Source organism: Pyxicephalus adspersus, chromosome 2, assembly GCF_032062135.1.
Source record: "Pyxicephalus adspersus chromosome 2, UCB_Pads_2.0, whole genome shotgun sequence".
Taxonomy (NCBI): domain Eukaryota; kingdom Metazoa; phylum Chordata; class Amphibia; order Anura; family Pyxicephalidae; genus Pyxicephalus; species Pyxicephalus adspersus.
Genome location: NC_092859.1, coordinates 66,880,184 through 66,894,343, shown reverse-complemented (window position 1 = coordinate 66,894,343; position 14,160 = coordinate 66,880,184). Strand labels below are relative to the sequence as shown.

The 14,160-nt window shown below is 37.4% G+C and overlaps 1 protein-coding gene across 1 annotated transcript in view; it reads left to right on the top strand.

Annotated features, from left to right (window-relative positions):
- PRELID2 (PRELI domain containing 2) overlaps nucleotides 1-14,160 on the top strand; it is a 76,326-nt gene that overhangs the window by 18,254 nt on the left and 43,912 nt on the right. The gene's annotated exons all lie outside the window — the stretch shown is intronic.

Sequence of the window (14,160 nt, the reverse complement as noted above, 5' to 3'; positions counted from 1 at the left end):
TGTGTGTGTGTGTGTGTGTTCAGAACGGTGTCCTGTCTGTACTCTCCATATATGCTCCCATCCAGAGCAGAACTTTAACATCATTTTGCACACCACCTAATACTAGGAAGTTAGTTAAGTGGCCCCCCTGGCCCTGGAGCCTCCCACTGCCCTGTCTTCAGCAGAAGATCAGCAAACAAAAGATAAAGGCAGCAGGGTCTGCTCAACTTCTCTGTCTGCTAAAAGAGCTTTGAAGAACTTGGATGAACAGCTTTTTGGATTCAACTGTAAGTGTTCATGTTTATTTTAAAACTGCATGGCTGCTATGGCATGTACTATGATGGAAGGCTGTGGCATGTTTCTGGATAAAACTGAAGGGCTTTGTGTATGTTTGTGTGTATGGTGCAGGAATGAAAGAATGTTTGTGTATAGTGCATATTGTGTGTTTGTTTCTGAGTAAAATGTAGGGCTATGTGTTTGTTTGTTTGTGTGTGTGTGTGTGTGTGTGTATATAGTATATATGTTTGTGCATGTTTTTCTGTATAGGACAAATTATGTCTAAGTTTAGTGCAGGGCTTTAGTTACTTTGTGTGTATACTGCCATGTAGTATGCATGTGTTTGCAATAGTGCAGGACTGTGTGTATGTTTGTATTTAAATCAAAGAATATGCTAGTTAGTATAAACATATTTTTTTCACAATGGCAAAAAGTGTGTCAACAAACACGATAAAGTCTGCTGTTTATGAGCACTTTACACTATCAAGTGATGGGAAACATTATGTGTGCCAATGTATTCTTGAAGATGATGGTAAAAATCACTGTGATGCAAAAATTAGCAGTTTCAGTGGGTCTAACAAAAATGCACCTACAAGAGCATCAAATTTGAAAAGACACTTGCAGCGTTTTCATCCTAAGGTGTTAGAAGTTGTGAATGAGAAAGATATCAATGAAAATATTCCATCTACTTCTGGGGTAAATCATGTTCAGAAATCTACTGCAGACCAAACACAACTAAGAAGATTCTTTACCAAGTTACCATAACCATAACAATGACGCCAGAAAAATCTAAAAACCACATTATTGAAATGGTAGTAAAGAATAGTGTACCACTATCCTTCTTTTCACAGCCAGCCTTTTTAGGTCTAAATGGAGAAATGGCTAAAAAACGTTGGTGTTTCTCTGGAAAGAGAAAGTATAAAGAAACATAAATTGAAGAGGCCAAATGTAAAAAGGAAGAACTACCAAAAGGGTCTGAAGGGACATTTTGTGTTCATAAAAATGGATGCATGCACACGTCACCGAGTCAATTATTTTGCTATTAATGTTAGATTTGTTGATGAAAATATTAAAACATTAAAGCGAACCTTGGGAGTAAAGGACACCCAGGCACATCACACCAGTGACTATCTTCAGAAATTAGTGGAGGATGTTCCTAGAAGATTTTGAAATGAAAAAGGAACAGATTCTATGTATTGTGACAGATAATGCTTCTAATGTATTGAGCACAATTGGGAAAATTAATAAAGTAGATGAAGAAAGTGAGAGACAGATATTAAAAGAAGACAGTTCTGCAAGTTTTGGAGAAAGTGAAAGCGAAAAGAATAATGACGTTTTGGATAACATTGTTGAAGAAGTATCTAAGCGCATACTATTCAACATATGCGTTGTGCTGTTTATACTTTGCAACTTGCAATAAGAAATGGATTGAAAGATCGTCATGCAGCTACTCTTATTAGCAAATTGAGGCAAGTAACTGTTGCAGCCAGGGCTCCTAAAACAGATGCCATTTTAAAAAGACATGCAGGAAAAGGAGCCATTTTGGATCAAACAAGACGCTGCTGAAGCACTTATTTGATGGTAAAGCTTTTGCTTGAACTAAAAGACTTTCTTGAAGAACTGGAAAATGAAAATGTTTTATTAACTGAAAGCCAGTGGACACAAGTAAAAGCACTGGAAAATCTACTTTCTACCCCTTTACTGTCCGATCTGCAGCCCCAGCAGAGATTGGACTTTTGAGGCGCGATTTTGTTAATCTTGCCCGGAGTCTGATACCAATGTGTGAGGATTTTATTTGCATTTTCCTGCAGTCTAGTGCTACTAGAACACTTATGTGCTAAGAAGCAGGCCCTTTCCCATTGTTCATCTGTAAATTGTTTAAATCTTTGGGAACTATCTGGGGCAGATTTGATTCAAATAGGCATACATCAAAGAAGTTGGCAGCCTCAATATTGTTCAAAAAGCGTGGGTTTGCAGACAATTTAGACTTAGTTTCCAAAGCATTAATACAATGCTTAATTTGTAGGTATGCCCACCAAGGGAACTCCTGTCCTTGTCCCTGCAAATCTGATCTATCCAACAGTTTGCCATTTCTGAGGAAATTCACAATATTTGGTTGTGACTCTAGTGCCCATGCTTTCCGATAAACCACTGTCTAAACCTGGCTTAAAATCAGAATTGCAAACTAAAGCAGTCAGGAGAACCCGGTACAACAGTCACTTCCTTTTTATCCAATAATTTCTTGAAAATCATCAGTGTGGCCCCACAGTGGGGTGAGATTTGGCAGTCAAAGGTAGACAATGTGGTTCCAACCAAGGGGCTGTGTTTAAGGACACCCCACTAATTGTATTTTCCAACTGCACCCCGTCCTTTTTGTCAGCATGACTGCACCAATCCAAAATTCTGGCAAGACCAACTGCCTGGTAGTACTGCAATAGGTTAGGGAACCCCATGCCTCCCTGTTTTTTTGCTTTAGTCACAATGGAGTACCGGATCCTTGGATATCTACCTAACCATCAAAAAAGCATTGCTTGTAATTTGTGGAAAAAAGAAATTAGAACTTTGATCATGTTGTCCGGAAAATATACAGAAGGCAGGGAAGCACATTCATTTTTATAATGGCTGCCCTGCCGAGCCAAGAGAAAACTTTGCCTTTCCAGGATTGCAAATTATCCCTGATAGTTTTCATTAATGGTATATAGCTTTTTTCAAAGAATTCTGCCGTGTGTCTGGGGATCTGAATGCCAAGGTATTGGAGGCTATGTTGTTCCCAAGTAAAGGAAGAAATTTGTTTTATGCCAGATATTGTTTGCTGGGGCAAATCAATATTTAAAGCAGCAGATTTATTGTAGTTCACTTTGAAGTTAGAGATATGCCGGAATCCATCCAGCTCCTGGAGCAAATTCGGCAACGATGTTTGTGGGTGTGCTAGGAAAAACATCAGGTCATCAGCATATGCTGCTGCTTTGTATTCCCTGTCTCCTTCTGCAAACCCCCTAATGTTCTTATTTGCATTTATTGTTCTAATAAATAGTTCCAATGTCAAAATGAACAGTAAGGGTGATAATGGGCACCCTTGCGGCGTTCCGTTACCAATCGTGATTGCTTGCGATAAAAATTTATTTAATCTGATTTTGGCCCTTGGGGAATAGTACAGGGATGGCAACCAAGAAAGCATGTGTCCCTTAAAACCTATGTATTGCAGTACTTCAAACATGTAGTCCCAGGCCACCCTATTGAACGCTTTTTCAGCGTCAGTGGATAACAGCATACTTTGTACATTCTCAGATCATGCCCAGAATAGCAGATTCATGACTTTGGTGGTATTGTCCCAGGCTTCTCTGCCCAGAAGGATACCCACTTGGTCTAACTCAATCAAGTTGGAAACAGAGGCTACAACCTTACTACTATCAATTTAGCTAATAACCTAATGTCCACATTTAAAAGGGATATTGGTCTGTAATTTGTACAATACCTAGCATCTTTACCCAGTTTGGGAAGTACAGTAATACGTGCTTCTGTCCAGGAATTAGAAACCGGGGGGGCCTTTGGCCAGACTATTCAGGGCCAGCAACAAATGAGGGATCAGTATAGATGCAAATGTTTTGTAGTAGAGAGCCTTAAAGCCAGGCCCCAGGCTTTTGCCTGCTTTAAGCTGGGATATGCCCATTTGTAATTCCTCTGTGGTAAATGGCTCCTCAAAACTATCAACCTCAGCTTCTGATAGCACAGGAAGTTTACTCTGTGTGAGGTAGGATTGTAACATTTCCATTCTAGAGACATTTTGCAAATTTCCTTTGCTTTCAGGCAAATTGTATAATGATGCGTGGTAATATTAGTCATGGGAACACTCTGCCATCGTCCTAGCACAGTGTGTGGTCTGGCCACTGGGTGATAACTCGTAAATATGGGAGACTGCCTAATGTTCACGCACTGCCCTTGCCAAAAATCTACCGCTTTTGCTTTCCTCATAATAAAGTTTAGACTTAGAAAAAAATAATCCTCTTTGCCTTTTCATCTATCAAGACCTTGAGGTCCAATCTAGCTAGTAATTCTTGTTCTGTCTGCGGTTGCAGTGATTGCTTATGGACACTTTCAAGATCAGCAACCTTTTGCATTAAAGTAGACAACCTCTTATCCTCCTTCCTCTTTTTCTGGGATCCTATTCTTATCAGTTCCCCTCTGAGGAATTATTTGTGGGCTTCCCAAACTGTCAGAGTAGACATAGGTGAGGCATTATCCCGAAAATAGGAATCTAAACGCTCCTCTATTCTTCTTCTTTTTAAAACTGGTAAGAAGTGTAGGGTTTAACCTATGGACCTAGGGACATGGTCAGAATATGATTTGATACCTATCTTTACCGAATTGATCCTGAATAAATCTGTCTGTGAAAGGAAAAAGTAATCAATTCTAGAGTACTTTTGATGCTCTGTGGAATAGAATGTGTAATCACGTTCTGAAGGACAGAGGGACCTCCCCACATCTACAAGCTGCAAGGACAGTAGTAATTGCTTCATTTTCCTAAGCACTTATAGGGAACTGAGGATTTGCCATTGGAGGTATCCAGTCCAGTCTCGGGTTAGGGGGTATATAAAAAACCCCTCCCATAACCACAATGCCTTTAGCAAACTCATGTAAAGCAGACACTATCATTTGGAGAAATGTCAGTTGCCTGGTATTTGAACAAGTACATTTACCAAAGTAATTTCTTTATTCTCCATAAACTCTGAGAGAAAAATGTATCTACCCTCAGGGTCAACCTGGGTGTCATTAAGACGAAAACCTGAGTTCTTATTCAACAGAATTGACACTCCTTTTTTTGGATAGTGAGTTTGAGGCATGAATCGCCTGAGTAAAATAAGAATTTGTCATTTTATGTTTTTTGTCTTTTTTAAAATGCGTTTCCTGCAGGAAAACGACAGAAGCGCCCGCTTTCTTAAATTTGCTTAATATCATAGACCTCTTCACATTTGAGCATGTACATTGGAATTTGCGAGAAACCATGTGCCAAGGTTATGTCAAACAGTACCCCTACCCCTATATAACGTAGTGGGGGGGGAGAAAAAGGATTGGAGTAAGGAATATACACACGAGGCCCAGACACTACAATGTGTCTCGGGACTTCAGGAGTTTGGTGTGCTATATCTAATTTATAGACACCACCAGGGTTGGGGGACAGCCAGGAATTTACCAAATTTGTGACCTGTCAGGCAGGAAAAAAACTAAATGATAATAATTTGTTGGTAAAGAGACTCAATAATCTCATCTCCACTAGGTGGGGGAGTGAGTATGGCATTTTAAACCTTATACAATAAGCAAGCATTCTGTAAGTATAAACATACATAAACCAATTGGTAGCTTCAGGTGAAACATTATATAAGCAGCATCAAAAAGAAAGAATATAATAAACCTGTCCAAGGAGTAACTTGCAATTCCGGAAATAGCGGACAGTCCAGGCATGGCTATTTTTTCAGACCCAAACATGCGCAACTAGACCTGTTCAGTGGCTATCTGATGATGTTTCTGAATCAGTTCTCTTCCTTAGCGTGGCCCTGTGCGGTGAACCTAGGGACCTCTCTGGCACCTTACTAGGTTTAGGTCTGGGGCTTTCAACAGGAGAGGATGAGGTGTCCATATCCATAGTCCCAGCCAGTTGGAAATCCTGATGCCATTCAGGTGTTGTCATTTCTGGGATTTGAAGTGTTGTACAAAACATTGGAAGATCAGAGGGTACATGTAGCACAGCCACCTTCCCGTTTGAAATGGCCTGAAGGCTGAATGGCTGAAGAAAGTAAATGTTTTTTCCATCTTCTTTAGCAGTGAGATCAAGGATTTTGTTAGCATAGCTAAGCCTTTCTTGAGGAGAATGGGAATCATTGTGCCTTGCAGGATTTAAAGAAGTTTTTAATGACTATTGGAATTTATCAATGCATCTATCTATTGTTGAAATAGATACAATAATTCCAAATTTGGCAACTAAATTATCCTCCATTTCCCTGAGGCTTATTCCACAGTTCTCGGACATTACGTTGCATAACTCCTCCTTATGGGCTTCATCCAACTTTGAATTTAAATAGATAGATAAAAAGATGAATAATATTGTTATCCTAAAACTTAGTATAAATCCCTGAAATAAAGATATTTAATTTTAAAATGATATAAAGTAAAAAACATAATAATTGACAAATCATCAATTTATTTTCATATATTTTAAAAATGTTTCTTGAGAAAAACTTTTATGGTAACAATATTGTGCCATATTTAATTTTATAATAAATTTATTGATTTATGAAAAATTAGGGGGTTCAAATTTTGGGGGGAAGTTTGGTTGCAAAAGTGTGAAGATAAAATGAGAAATCCTGTAAATACAGAAGAGTTGGGGGTACCAGAAACTGAGGAGTTTGAGAGTTGGATTTGAAGGATTTATCTATCGACTCCACAGCTCTGGTTGCTATAGTCTCATTCTTCTCTTCTTGTCTTCCCTCACTTCACATCCTGATGACTGAACAAGAAGTGAGCGTAATTTACCTCACTGAGTAGGGACATAGTGGTATTGTTGGGTATAAACATTTTTTTAATAAACGACAGGTACTCCAACCACTCATTGCCCTTACTAAACAAAGTGACTTTGTTGATTTTTTTTTTTTTTGCTTCTAAAGGAAAGGAAAATTTTACTGTACTCACAGCTGCCAAAAAAATGTACTGTAAAACACAAATGTAATTTATTGCAGCTTACTTCCTATACTTCTGTAGGCGGAACCTCAAGCTTGACTTCAACCATGTCTCCCTTTGTTCATCTTCATTATGTGATGGATTGTTGGGACTACACAAGAAAGATAGGCATGTGTGTAGTTTCTTTTATCTTACAAGGACACTTCAATTCTAGCAAGGGTAACAATTATTTTCTGTACTTGTTGAAAATGTTAGGCAAACAAAACAAAAAAAACGGCACCAAATACTGATAGTTATTTATATTTTTTGGTTTTAAGTTTTATTTACACAATAGTTGTAGAAGTGGGTGGGGAGGTTGTAGATAAAGGATCCTAAGAATTGATGATTGTTATTAAGTGCATTTTGGGCTAAACAAACACCCCCCCTCCCTCCCTTGGAAGGTGGTTGGAACTGTAGATCTGTGGTATTTGGAATACAGGGTAGCAAGCTTTGTACAAGTTCAGCACATTGCACTCCATGTGTCTGGATGGTTTCTAGGCTGGCATTGCTAAGGAAGGGTCAGGTAGGGTCCTTTCCTCCTCCTGTGTTGTTTATGTCTGTCATTTGCAACCCCTATACAGTTTATTAAAAATAATAATAACCCTAGAGCATAAAATTCATTCCTGAACAGAGTGTAAAAGTATGACTTTTTCTTTCCAGTGCTACCTCACATTGCCTCCTTTAAATTTTAAAGGAGAGCTATGTTTCACCACCTAAAACATATTAAACACACATGTAAAAGATTATTATAGTTGCTGTCTTGAAATCAGTAGATACAAAGCCCCTTATTAAAATTATAGGTCTGGTGCAGGTACACTCCTGTAGTTATACTCACTGAAAAGACCGCATTCCAGTCATACCTAATCAAGATTGGTACATTCTGCGAGAGGAATAGAAGAAATTTAACAATTCTACTTGTACCTTCTGTTGTCTGCTGCAACAGCTGATGCGTTCATGCTGTCCCCACCTGACTTTCTAGACAGAAATGTGCTATTTTCTTCATTGCCATTGGGTGACAGTATATCCATTGTAAGCGTGATTAGAAATTAGAGCTAGAAGTAAATCTTTAAAAGTATTTAGAAACCCGTGAACAATGCTTGAAATTTTCAGCTTTTATTGAGTGTTTTTGCATATAAATATGATCTGAATAAACCTATTCATGTTTGGTTTGCAAATTGAAGGCAGTTTTTCTTTGCTTGCTGATCTTTCCACTGATTTTCAACCAGCTTGAGCTTTAAACAAAAGTAACAGGTTTATTCTTTTTACAGAATATATTCATAGGTTAAAATACAGAGATATAGGAATAATACAGTATAGGTGGACAGCACATTATTTTATGTTGTACACAGAGAAATAGGAATTGTTCATAGGATTTCTTCAGGGCCAGATAACAAAAAAAAAAAAACTCTTGAGTGCAACATAAAGAGCTACCTCCAAAAATGCTGTCTGGCTTTCTTGCTAGTATTTTTGCTGTCTCTGCTGCTAGTTTCTACAATTACATTTTTTGGATAAGGTAGTTAGGTTTTTCAGTCATTTAAAGCAGAACTAAACTAAAAAATTAAAATAATTGAGATGGTGCAGGTCCTTTATTGCAGAGGAGACAGGTGATGTCCTCTCTGTGGCACAGATGCCATCTTGGTTTTGATCTTTGGTCATCTTGCTGTTAGGCCAGGATGAGGTAACTCCCATGCAGGCGTGCTTGGGTTCATTCAGTCCTGGCAGCTGCAGGGGAAGCCGGGGTGTGCTGGGTATCCCAGCTTCTTATGCTGAGCCACTCTTGCTGTATGTCAATACCTTCTCAACAACAGAACACTTGTTTGTCATGTCTTGTATTGGGAGGTTAATTTTGATACAATCTCAGCATTTGATGTGCTGGCACCACATCAATGCAAGTCAATTGCCTCAGCACCATTGGTCAAATTGGTTTGTCTTTACATGATGTGTAATGCTTTTCACTAATTGTAAAAGCAGTACATTAAATATTTAAAAATACAAGGTTTTCAAAATGTGTATATATTTATACAATAGCTACAAACATATTTCATCTCTAACAATCATTAATGTAAAAAAAACAGCCTAAAACAAAATGAAAACCTTAGGTTTAATGAGCCTCTATGATATGGCAAAGATATATATGTTATCCTGTATATTACCACAGCCTCATGAGCTTCTTTTTAAAAAGTATGGTCTTGTATCATTTAGCACATACCAAGATATTTCTGCTATTGTAAAGTTTTAATTTTTGTTTTTAGAATTGTTTTGTTTGTGTAAATGATAAGATTTGTTAAATTTCCACCATAGGGATTTGCCAATGATTCTAGGTGATTTGTCTATCCTAAAATAAACTCCAGCCAGGAATTTAAAAAACAGTATAATAATTAGGTACATTTTTATATACAACTAGCATAGGTACCTGAATCTGTTTTCTCATCAGCCCCCTCTCATCCATTGCAGCAGCAGCATTCAGAATGATAGAGATTGGAGCCATTTAGGATCTGCACATACAGTTATTGTCAGTAACATGCTTACAGTAGGAGAGATGAGATTAAACAAAGCTGGTTACTCTAAAGTGGAACTTTATTTCCACTTTAAAGTTTCCATGATGAAGCAAGTAAATATTGCAGAAAGGAACAGGTGATGTCCCTTCTGCAATATTGTGTCCTAGCTGCCTGATTGCTCTGGGTTTCTGCAATCAAAGCTGAGCTGTGCATGCGCAGTGTCCGCTCAGGTTGCCAGGGGAATTCTGGCTTTCCATGTGTGAATGAATACCGGTGTGCATGGATGGCGGTTGCAGTTGGCATCCCAGTGTGGCCATTTAAGATGACTGAACACAGTATGAAGGAGGAAGAAAAGAAGGATGGTGGTGTGTTGCGATAAAACACAGATAAGTCACATGGGTTTAGTTCCACTTCAGGTCTACAATCTGCAGCAAGGGACAAGACTTTGCTGTATTTCTCCACTGGGAGTTTTTGAAGAGTCTGCCTATTATTAGGGATTAGTTTTTTTGTGAAGGAGGGATGTTGATGAATGAAATCTGAACTCAATGTAAATTTGAAAAAAATGTAAACAGGCAGGTTCTTTATTGCAGGAGGGAACAAGTTATATCCCTTCTGCAATAAAATATACTTGCTCGCTCTATCACTTTTTTTAATCTTACAGTCACCTGTTCTCTTTGGCACTGCTATACTCAACTCACTTTTCCTCCACATACACATGATAGTTCATTCTCTCCCGGCAGACAAGAGGATGCTGGAAGATCAAGCATAGATTTGTGCCGCCTAGTGTTCATAGAAGAAATGCTTGTGAACAGGCAGGCAAGTTTTATTGCAGAAGGGACATGGACTATAAAAAAAGATAGGAAAACATCCTTCTTTTTAACCACCTGGGCGTTTCACTGATGTCTGGATTTCTGTACCAAAAGCGGTACACTGTTTTTCATGATTTTTTTTTTTTTTAAATTGAAGACCTTCAACTTACAGATATATGTCCGAACAAGGGTCTAGTAAATATCCTGAATATAACAAAGTTTGAAACACACAATCATGTAAAAAAAAAATTTACTTTAACAATAAAATTAAATAAAGAAACACAAAAATCAGCATAAACAAGAATGCATAAATACACAAAAAATACTATATTTTTCTAAAACACCTCCCTAGTGTGGTAAATTTTAAAACAGAGTCCAACATCACATACCTCGACGAGCGTATGCACCACATACGTCGACGGGTGTATGCACTGACATCATCAGGAATCGCAGATTGACGCGTACGCGAACGCCGGGAGTTCCAATTCTTTCCGTACTTCCATGCAAAAAGCATTACATTTTTGGAGATTTATTTTAGATTGTAGGCTATAATTCTTAGGCATAACTCACCGAAATATGTACAAAATTTAATAAATTTAATAATAAACTTTAAAAAAAGTTTTTTAATTAAACATTATAAAAAAAAAAACTTTAAAAAAAAATAGTGTATAATGTAATTTAACTGTACAGTAACATATATATATTATATATTATATATATAATACAATTATATAAAGATTTCTTTGTATTGGACTCAATACAGCTTTTTTGTATTCGGTTCAATACAAAGTTATTTAAATTTCCCGCCCCGCCTCCCACCAGCACCGACGCTTGCAGCGACGTCACCGGGAAACCCCGGAGATCGTCACTGCACACGCTGGGAGAAGACAGCGTGTGCAGTGACGATCTCCACACGCTGGGAGAAGAGAGAAGACGTCTCCGGAGGAGCTGCGGGGACAGGGTAAGTATTTTTTTTCAGTTGTAATCTGATTGTCATACAATGTTGTATAACAATCGGATTGCACTGTAACGCTTGTTTATATTTTTAGCTACCCCAAACCTGGTTTGGGGTAAACGATTGTAGCAAGTTTTTCCACCCCGAACCAGGCTCGGGGTAAACGCCCAGGAGGTTAAATATGCTGTTTGACCATGTGTATATCTCAATAAATTTAGAAGTGCAAACCTAGCCAATGTTCAAATTCTGTGGATGATAGAAAAACTTCTGGTAACACCACCATTACTCAAAGTATCTATGAGTGAGTTTTGACCATGTGACTGGGGTCTTTGTCTTTCTTCTTATACTTCAGCCAATGTTTTTTTACCCCTTAATCTTTTAGTCGATCAGCACTGAATAAATGACAACTCGTAGGCACAGTTTTAATAGAATTATGATATTAAAAAAAACAATTACTTTCTTCAACTCATCAGAAGTATTTAATGGTAACATAGTAAAAATAATAGGTAGATTATAAGCTGACAAACCGCTCAATATGATCATTTTAGATGCTTATATTAAAAATCATTTACTTTCAGCTCTTGAAATTCTTTCCACAAAGTTCCTTTCTCTCAAATCTGTTTTATCAATTTTCTTTACACCCCAAAAAGAGGTTCCTTTCAGAGCATTGTTTTGAACTTCCCTGTAATGTTTCAACAGTGGATGTTTCCATAAAAAATTTATGGGCATGTGTTAGCAAATCCATAGTTTTAGATTTCTTTTAATTTGTCAGTTTGTCCAACATACTGTTTTTTTGTTTTTTTTTTCCTGTGTGCTGGTTGTTTTAAAGGAGTTTTACTTTTCATTGCTAATCTAATCAAATGTAAAGTTCAATTCTTGGGGTTTGGTACACATTTACACAAAAGTATAATAGATTTAAACTAGCAGACACGTTCATGAACATACAAATAGTGTCATGATTTTCATATTGCTAGTACTAACAATGCATGCATAGCCTATATTTTTTTTGTAACATTGATCATCAGGTTAACTAAATACTAAATATTATGTGAAGATACTATTATTGACTCCTATCACTTCCAGCAATGTAACAGGTACTCGTGGTATTGCTTGCCCTGTATTCACAATCAGGCTGCAATCAGTTACTTTATAGAAGTGTTCGATTATTCAGCTCAGTGTATGCCCAAAGGCAGAGGTACTTTCAAAACAGCTGAGCAAACATTGTAAGAAGATGCTTTTAATTTAACTGCTGGGATGAAACAATGTTTGAGATGCTTTAAATTGGTACTGTGTAATTTTCATTGAGAGAACAATGTTCAGCAAAGATACTAATGGGTGTGGATCTTCTAAAATATAATAATTTTTTAAACTCTAATGTGTTTGGACATTTGCAAAGATCAGAATACCTCCTCTTAAGCTGTTTAAACAGTTTATCTTTTTCTTCACATGTATAGTATTTAGTTGTATTCTCTCCCTGTCAGAGCAGAAATGTGATGACAGCTAACCTGTCTCTCTGGGAGCTCAGTGCAGACATACCCTAGATTGTAAGCTCTTCGGGGTAGGGTCCTCCCCTCCTGTTTCACTGTCTGTATTCGTCTGTCATTTGCAACCCCTATTTAATGTACAGCGCTGGGTAATATTTTGGTGCTATATAAATCCTGTTTATTATTATGAATAACAATAATACCCTGTGGAGGTCCAAACTGTTTTTGAACAAACCTTTTTTGTCATGTTATGCTGTCAACACCCCTTGCTTTGACAGTCTTTTAAAGGTCTTTTATCTGCATGAAGCTCTCCTAGGTGACACGATTCTCTTACATTATGTACACACATCAGATGATTCTCCGCTAATACGAGCCATAGGGCTCGTCTCAGATGAGAATCTGACATGTGTAAAGAGGCTGTCCAATGTCGCTCATGGAATTGTCCTGGTGGATCCATGAACGACAGAGAACAAACGACCACAATGACATCAGTATCACAATCACAATGACATCAGTTTTTATTAATTATTGTTGCCAAAGATGGTATAATACGTATGTAATAATATAATGTATCAAGGAACATTTAGTGATTTCACTTGTGTGCATGTCAAATTACATTTAAATGTATATAAATACATATGCATTTTCATTTTTACATTCATATTGTTATTTGAATGTAATATGTACATATCCCTTTTATGAATAAGTTGTCATCGTTTTTATTTCTTTTATTATTTTTTTTAATAGTCTGACATTTTCTGGAAAAGCTGAAGTTTTCCTTTAACATACTTCACTCATGTTGATATTCTGCCACTGTTCTAAAGAACTCCTCTGTTTACTTGTAGTAGTATTATAGGTTTGTTCTCCTTGTGCTGTGCTGCCTGATCTTGGCCTCTTTTGTATATAAGCACACCTCCACTTGCTGTCCAAACAGGTTGTCAATTGGCTGTCCAGCTCAGTCCCAAACTCATTCTCACACACCTAAGTTTGCTCATTAAATACTGGATTGTATGCATTATTTAGGTGTTTACACAATTCAAATAGTACTAGTATATACAACTTCCAGGGACAAATACACTTTGTGCCAAACATCTTTTCTTGCTTTTAGAGCCTTTCATGGTGTTTATGCAGATTTGAATGCCATTTTAGACCTTAGGCCCACTATATATTTACTTACTTCAGCTTGGTAGTGGAAGCACATAAAGGTGGATTCCTTTTATGTATGTATGTACATAGATGAGTGCACAAAACAAACATATACATAAAAAGAAAAACTTACCCGAATGAGTGGCCAGCAAAGAGGTGAATGGGGAGCCTTGTCCTCATTTACCCCTAGTGCCTGGGAATGCCACACTGTCAGTAGTCCCACAGCTGTGCTCATGATACGAATGCAGCCATGGGAATCATCCTTTCATTGTATAACCTGTAAAAAAAAAAAAAAAAAAAAA